We start from the raw sequence: 9,015 nt of genomic DNA, 5'->3' as shown, positions 1-9,015 counted from the left end.
CATACAAGTCAAAAATTTTATCCAAGTCATAATCAAAGTAAGAACTCATATGAACAATCACTTTATTCATGATTATCTTCTCAAATAAGAAAGCTTGAAGAAACTAAGGAAAAAAATTTAATATTTAAATTGAATTTAAATAATAGTTCCCAAAGGCACACAGTTTTGATGTTTTATGTATGACTGATACTTTAGCATTAAAAGTAATAACATCATCTATTGAATAATGCTGATATAAAATTATTTTTGATATTGCCTATTTGTTATTTCTATCTATGATTGATTTATAACTCAATTAAACCAGCTATTCAGATATCCTTGTATCTCTAATGATGCACTTAATACCACATGCACCTTTAGAATGAATGTCATAATATATCACCTTTAAATTCTACATAATATGGAGATAGTATTTGTCTATGTAAGATAAAGGATTATTTTTCGTGATCTCAAATTTTTAACAACACAATGTTAATATTAGCATTCATGCTCTGAATGATTAGGATTTATCTTGAATCATTTATATGAAATATGCACATACTATCTCATAATTTGACAATAAATTGGTTGTTTTCCAGTATGTGACAGAAGTATGACTGAGATAATTGTTGTTTGAAAGAGACAGAATAAAGGGCTTGCTAATTATACATTCTTTCAGATCAGTGGCTCTCAAGGGCTAGTGTGCATAAAAATCATCTGTTAATATTCAAATCTTCTTTCCTATGATTTAATGAATGTTGATTTGAAGGGTAACATTTATACTCCCTTTCTGTTCTTTTTTCTGTGGCCCATATTCCTCTAGTAGTCTTCATTCTTAGGCTTCTTTTTTCATCCAGCCACTTTAATTCTGGCTTCCCTGGTGGCTCAGACGGTAAAAGCGTCTCCCTACAATGCGGGAGACCTGGATTCGATCCCTGGGTTGGGAAGATCCCTGGAGAAGGAAATGGCAACCCACTCCAGTATTCTTGCCTGGAAAATCCCATAGATGGAGGAGCCTGGTAGGCTACAGTCCATGGGGTCGCAAAGAGTCAGACATGACTGAGCGACTTTTCTTCTTCTTCTTCTTCACTTTAATTCAATAGTGTCTGAGAGACCCACTGACCCAGACTTTATTAATGGTTGTGATTGCTGTTTCTTCAATATACATCAGAATTTTTCCTTCTTTTATTTGCTTATTGTGCCAAGATCAGAAGAGTTCTAATACTTCTTGCTTGCTTCTAATTACAAGGTCATATAACTGTCAGCAAAGTAGGCCTACCTATTCAGGGCTGGGGATAAAGTAAGTTTTATGAACTGCTTGATGCTTTTGCATGTATCAAGCAACAGGACAGAAGGAAAAGTATTCCTGTGTGATTTTTTTTTTCCAGAAGTAGCATTTGAGCTTGTTTTCTAAATTCTAAAGAAACTTATCAAAATGGAAAAGTAAAATCAGTGATGTTAATAGTGCATAGAGCATTGACTTGAAAGATCTCATTGCAGGGTTTGAAGGCCCAAGAGATATTCTGAACCTTGTCCAGAATTTTCAGGACAACCAATTTTGAGGCTAAGTGATATTTAGTGAATCTCTTAGCAGCAATAAGCAGCTTTAGGACAGGTATACTATAAACAGAGATTACAAAAACCTTTAGAAAAACAGAGAAATTAAATAATGGCAACTCGGCAGATGTTTGTGACTAAAATTAGAAATTATTTTGACTATGGAATTCTTAAAGGATAGGGAAGAAGTTTAAACTATTTGTTTATAAATAGAATTGTTTCAAGAAGTAATGTCCAACATGTTCATATGGATATAAAACTTACCATTATAATAAAAAGTTGTAAGAAATTCTATGGATTTTGCACACACATACACAAATTCATGCAGAAATAAGTAAAATAACAGAGTGTAGTTTGATACTAATTTGCCTGTAGAGAAATGCTCAAGTTGATCTTTCCAATAGTCTAAAATGGTTCTACCTAAAGTATTGAAGTGGGTGTCCAAAAATTTTCCATGTACTAACTTGCTAAAATATCCTTAAAATCATAGATTATTGTTTATCTTCTGAACAAGGAAGTAAATCTGGGGAGCTTTTTTCAATATTTCAAAAATATGTAAAAAGTAAATACTTTTAATTTAAAGGGTTGAAGAATTGGCATCTTCCAAAACTGTGCCTAGTAACTCATGAGAAAAGTATTCTTTTCCATCTCATTGACTCTGAATTCCCCTACTTAGAGATTTTTACATCCAATTATAATTACCTCCATTAAAGAGCAAAACAAAATTTGTATCAGTTGAGCTAAAAGTGCCCTCTGGCCATTTGGGATAGTCATAGTGACCAAAACTATGTATTTTGGCATTGGATAGGGTGTTCACCTTGACCTTAATAAGGAAATGGAAGAAGCATGGATTGAATCAAAGTGATTCTTGTAGTATCTCCATTATAATCATTGTTCACCATTAAAAATAATGAAAGCTAATGAAGCCCTTTACAGGAAGGAGCTCCAAGTAATCAGAACCTTTAGGAATGACTGAGTCATGTCAAACCATGGAAAGAACTCTGCCCAATTAAGTGTCAACAGAATATGAAAGGAACGTGAACTGATACAGATGAGGTTACAGATGAGGAAAACTATTCATCAAATGCAGTGTTGAGACAAAATTTATTTTTTATATTCTTTTATTTCATTTTAAATAAGATCTCCTTCCTTTTCCTACTGTTTCAAAGAGAGAACAAGCTTTAAAAGAAGAAATGGCTATCATCAAATATTTTGTCCTTGAAACTGATGAAGGCTCTATTGATTTTTGGTTCACTACCTTGTGAGAATGAGTTGGGTGTTGTTAATTATATAGTACATAGACTCATTGTGCTGAATGTTTTCAGGAGTTAAGGTAAATTTATGTATTGTAAGAGCATGTATTTTAGACAGAAAATATGATGGCTTGTTCTGAACACTTATGATTTGGGGTGGGGGGGCTGTGTGTGTATAGCATCTGGACCCCTTTTGTTTAGAGAATTGACCCTTCTGTGGATCTCAGTGGGAAGTAGCCTTCCATTAACAACACTAAAAATGCAAATATTCACTTTCCAAGCCTTCTTTGCAAAAGCGGGTGATGCTACATTAATTATACTCCACTAATTTGATTTTGTTAAAAATATGCAGGAAACATGGCATACTGTTACAGCATGGAAATTGTTACAGCATGTTCAGAGTGCTTGTGAGGGAAAGCAGCAGTGACAGCTCGTGTATTGCTTGGCAAATGCAATAGAGGCTTCTTCACTGGCTCAGTAACATCTGTGGCTCAGTATGAGACATTTCTCTCAATGCCATGCCAATGCTTTTCTATGTAGAACCAAGGTCAAGGGTCTCCTCTACCCTAAAACCTACCTCAGTTTGATCATAAAAAATATGTATAAGCTAATGCACCCAAAATTGAATGTTTGATTACTACCCCTAAACCTGTTGGTCCCCACCATCATTTCTTCATTATCTTGAAAAATATTTCCACTAAGCTCTCAGAGACCAAGTCAGAAACCTAGTTCTTGATTTTCCCCTTGATCTTAACCTATACATAATTTATCTCCAAAATATATTTCAAATCCTATCCATTTCCACAAAGGCTGTGTAGGTCCAGTCACCAAATTTTCACCTGTATTTTTTGTTGTTGTCTCCAAACTGCCCTTTCTTCTTTCATCCCTAAATTTTGGATACTCTATGCTGTAACCAGCCAGGGTACAAATTAAATGCAATCACATAGCTGCTTACCTAAAACCTTTCAAATGCTTCAAGTTTTCTTGCTGCTAATCTTGCACCCTCAGTGAGCACCCCCACTTGTGTTGCACACACTTCTTCTATTAATACCCTTCTATTAATGTCCACTCCCGGCTTGTACTGAGCGCTTGCCTACTCCAAACACAGCAAACGTTGTCAGCCCTTTTTTCACCTTTACAGACACTAATTCATCACTGTCCTTCAAGTCACAGCCTCAGTCCTACCTCTTGGTAGATGCTTTCTGAATAACATTGAAAAAAGTAGGTCGGTTCAACCATATACTTGTTTTGTTTTGATATTGACTTTCAGCATTGTTTGCTTCCTTCATAGTGTTCTGCAGAATTCATTAATATTCAATATGTTTGTTTAATTTATTTATATAATGTGTTTACTACACCATGGGCTCCTTGAAGGGATAACATCCGGAATATTTTTCATTTCACACCTAAAGTCTAACATAGCCTCAGGACCATTGTTTTCTTATAAGAAAATTTTGGCAATAGAAAAATGAATGAACTGTAACAAACACATCTCTTTATTTCCATTTAAACTAATGGGGAGAGTCACCTGAATATTATGATTCCTTCTAAAAAAGTATGCATTATAAGTTAATTAACCCTTACCAATTTTTTTATTAATCACTCTGGAATTCCCATTTAAATATTATGAACATTTAACCTTCCCCTCATTGGCCAACCTCACAACTGCCCTCCCCTTGTGGTAAAAAAATGAAGATATTGAAATTACAATATAATTTGAGATCATCTTATATGAATTTATTTAACCTAATGATTTCTGAAACACAATATATTTCCTTTGGTTTGTATTTTGTTTTAAACAAATAATATTTAAAAATAATATACCTAATTTTTCTTCTCTTACTATCTTAATTGATCCCTTTTGAATTTCTTGCTTTTCCTTATACCATAGGCAGACTCCCAACCCCTACATATAGCAGAATCAATCCAGTAAACCACCAATCTCATATGTAATAAACACTCACTATTTTCCAAGCATTAAGCTGAACTTGAATGGGGAAGGGACCACACCTGCTTCTATTTTCCATTTACATACTTTCTTCCAAGTTGGGAAATGCATTGGAAAGACTGCAAAACAGGAAGAAATTAATACTTATTTCATTAGTGTTGCTCTGTCCTCTGTTGGTTCCCATGACTAAGATTGATTCTCATCTGTGAAGTAGTGTTCCAAATTACTGATAAACAGTAATGGTATAGAATCTAAGGGAGATTTTTAAGGTGGTTTGCAGGATGGAGATTCATTTCAGTTGGAACCCTCCCAAGATTCCCGCTTAGCTCTTGCCTACAGCAGTCCAGCTAAGTTTTTTTTTTGTTTGTTTGTTTGTTTGTTTGTTTTGGCTTTTAGTTTGTTAGAAATCATGCTTGGCCACCTTCCACATAATCTACTTGATATGTAGGAAACTCAAGGTTTCTTATTTTTCCAATTTTCTTTAAAAAATAAATAGGGAATAAGAAATCTCACATAAAAGCAGATGCCATTTGTGAAAAAGAGATGTACAACTCACCTTCTTGCAATGACTTTGATCACCATAATTGATTATTTTGGAGTCTTCACATATGACATGGTACATAGAGAAATATCTTGCCTTTCCACAAAGACAGTGGAAACAAAATATATTCCCAGTAGGCAAAAGAATAATGACTTCAATAATTTCATGTAATTCCTCTCAAAGGAAGGAGTGAGCTGATGTTGATGGCAGTTGTAACTTGATTTCCTATTATTAAGTGCTGGTTATTTACCTGTCTTTAAAAGTGTTCAGTTCTCTTTAGAATATGCAGCAATATACACATTTTTTTTTTCCTTCTGAACACTGGCCACAGATTCCAGAACTACAAAGCAAGTTGTTACATCTGTAAACATGAAAGTAGTCTTTCCTTTATGAAAATTGAATTGCTTTTTTGTTTTGAATATTTATCATCTTTAAACACAGAAGCTTCATTGATATATAATTTTCATAACATAGAATTTGTCTATTCAAAGTACTCAAATCAGTGAGTTTTCATGTACTCGCAGATGTCTATAATCATAATCACAATTCGTTTTAGAACATTTCATCACCCCAAAAAGAAATTCTATGCACATTAGTAATCATTTCCCATACCCTATCTCCAACCCTAGACAATCACTAATATACCTCTGATATCTATATATTTGTCTATTTAATACATTTTACACAATATGTAACCTTTTGTGACTGGGTTCTTTCACTGGTAATGTTTTGGTTTCATCTTTTGCTATAGTAAATGAAGTTGCCTAATAATATTCTATTGCATGTACATGTATTCTATATGTTTAATTTATCCATTTTTAGTTTATGGATATTTTGTCTATGCATTTTGTATTATGAATGTACTATGGTGTATGCTAGGAAATAACTCTTTGTGTAGATATATGTTGTCATTTATCTTGGTCATATATCTAGGAGAAGTTCTAGAATATGTGATAACAATATATGATAGCAAACTTTTCCTTTTGAGGAATTAGAGACTAAAGTCAAAAGCAGCATTTCTACTTGTACTGTATTAGAGTTCCAAATTTTTCACATTTTTGTCAGCACTTATTTCTGTTTTATTGATTATAGACATCCTAGTGGTGGGACATGCTGTCTCATAGTTTAAATTTGTATTTTCCTCATTGTTAATAATTGTGACCTTTTCGTGTGCCTTTTTCTCAAATGCAAAAATGTCCAATAAAATCCTTTGCCCATTAAAAAAAATTATATATTATTTGTCCTTTTATTACTGTTGTTGTTCAGTCACCATGTTTATTTGTGACCCCATGTACTGCAGCACACCAGGCTTCCCTGACCCTCACCATCTCCCAAAGTTTGCCCAAGTTCACATCTATTGCATCAGTGATGCCATTTAGCCATCTCATCCTCTGACGCCCTCTTCTTTTCCTTCTGCCCTCAATCTTTCCCAGCATCAGGGACTTTTCCAGAGTCAGCTGTTTGTATCAGCTGACCAAAATACTGGAACTTCAGCTTCAGCATCAGTCCTTGCAATGAGTATTCAGGGTTGATTTCCCTGAAACCAGAATGACTGGTTTGGTCTCATACCTGTCTAAGGATCTTATATATGTATGTGTGTATATATATATATAAGCTTCCCTGTGGCTCAGTGGTAAAGAATCTGTCTGCCAAGCAGGAAACCTGGGTTTAATCCCTGGGTTGGGAAGATCCACTAGAGAATGAGACAGCAATCTACTCCAGTATTCTTACCTGAGAAATCCCATGGATAGAGGAGTCTGGTGGTCTACAGTCCGCAGGGTCTCAAAAGAGGTGGAAATGACTTAACAACTAAACAACAACTCTTTCTCTCTTTCTCTCCCAGTGTGTGTGTGTATATATGTGTGTGTGTGAGAGAGAGAATATATGTAGGTGTGCACATATCTCACTTTAGTGATGTTATCCTTTGAAGCAAAAAATTACTAAATTTGATAAAGTTCTGTGTGTATATGACTATTATTTATTTCCATTTATCACTTTGTTTTGTTGTCATATTTCAGAAGCCTTTTCTGAACCATGATAACAAAGATATAAGGAATGGCCAAGAAGTTTGTTCATGTTTTCCTTTACATTTCATGGAAAAACCCACATGGACTTTTTGGCGAACCTAATGTACTTCTGTATTTCCACGTGGAGTTTCATAGCTTTATTTCTTGCATTATATGTTGCAGCACTGTTTATTGAAGAGACTATTCTTTCTTCCTTTGAATTGTCTTGGCATCCTTATCAAAAATCAATTAACCATAAATCTAAGGATTTATTTCTGAACTCTCATGTCTATTTCAATGTTCATTATTATCCCAGTTTCATGATGTCCTGGCTACTATGGCTTTGTCAGAAGTTTTTAAATCTGAAGTGTGAGTCTTCCACTTTGTTCTTTCCTAAGTTGTTTTGACTATCCTGCATCCCTTAAAATTCCACATGAATATTAGCATCCAGTTTTTTTATTTCTGCAAAAAAATAAGTAAGCATCTGATAGTCTGATGGAATTGCAGTGAAAGTGTAAATCAGTTTAGGATTTAGGATTTCCATCTTTGCCACCATAAGTCTAATCCATGAAAAAAGAGTATATTTTTATTTATTTAAGCCTTATTTAATTTGTTTCTACGGTGTTTTGAAGTTGTCAGAGTATACTTAGCACTTATTTCATTTTTGCTGAGTATTAGATTCTTCTTAGTGCTACTTTAAAATTTTAAAGTTCATTTTTGGATTATATGTTGCTGGTGTAGAGAACACAACTGATTTTTTGTAAATTGATCATGTGTCTGTAAACTTGATGAACTTATTTATTAGTTTGAATATTATGTGGATTCCATGGGATTTTATATATATATAAAATCATTTTATCTGGAAATACAGTTTTTCTGCTCTTCTACTTTGGATGTCTTTTATTTCACTTATTTATCAGCCTATTTATCCTGGCTAAAACCCCCAGAACAATGTTGAATAGAGGTGGTGAGAGATGGTTTCTTTATCTTGTCCCTAGTTTAGGGAGCAAACATTGAGTCCTTACCCATCAAGTAAGATGTTAGTTGTGGGATGTTATAACTATCATATATCAGATTGAAAAACTCCCTTGAGAAGTCACTTTATTTACTTTTTATCCTGAAAAAGTATTGGGTTTTTTCAAATACTTCCACAGGTATTCAATGTTCAAATTACTGCACAGTTGCACTCATTTCACATGCTAGAAAAGGAATGATCAAAATTCTCCAAGCTAGCTTCAAAGCACATGAACTGAGAAAAATTCAAGGTGTTCAGGTTGGATTTAGAAAAGGCAGATGAACCAGAGATCAAATTGCCAGCATCCATTGGATCATAGAAAAATAAAGATAATTCCAGAAAAAAATATCCACTTCTGCTTCATTGACTATGCTAAAGCCTTTGACTGTGTTCAGTTCAGTTCAGTCACTCAGTCATATCCAACTCTTTGTGACCCCATGGAGGGCAGCACGCCAGTCTTCCCTGTCCATTTGATTGTGTGGATCACAAGCAAGCTGTGGGAAATTCTTCAAGAGATGGGAATACCAGACTACCTAACCTGCCTCCTGAGAAACCTTTATGCAGTTCAAGAAGCAACAGTTAGAACCAGATATGGAACAACAGACTGGTTCCAAATTGGGAAAGGAGTATGTCAAGGCTGTATATTGTCACCCTGCTTATTTAACTTATATGCAGAATACATCATGTGAAACACTGGGCTGTATGAAGCACAAACT

Source organism: Bubalus bubalis, chromosome 7, assembly GCF_019923935.1.
Source record: "Bubalus bubalis isolate 160015118507 breed Murrah chromosome 7, NDDB_SH_1, whole genome shotgun sequence".
Lineage (NCBI taxonomy): Eukaryota > Metazoa > Chordata > Mammalia > Artiodactyla > Bovidae > Bubalus > Bubalus bubalis.
Note: the sequence above shows the minus strand (reverse complement) of the source record.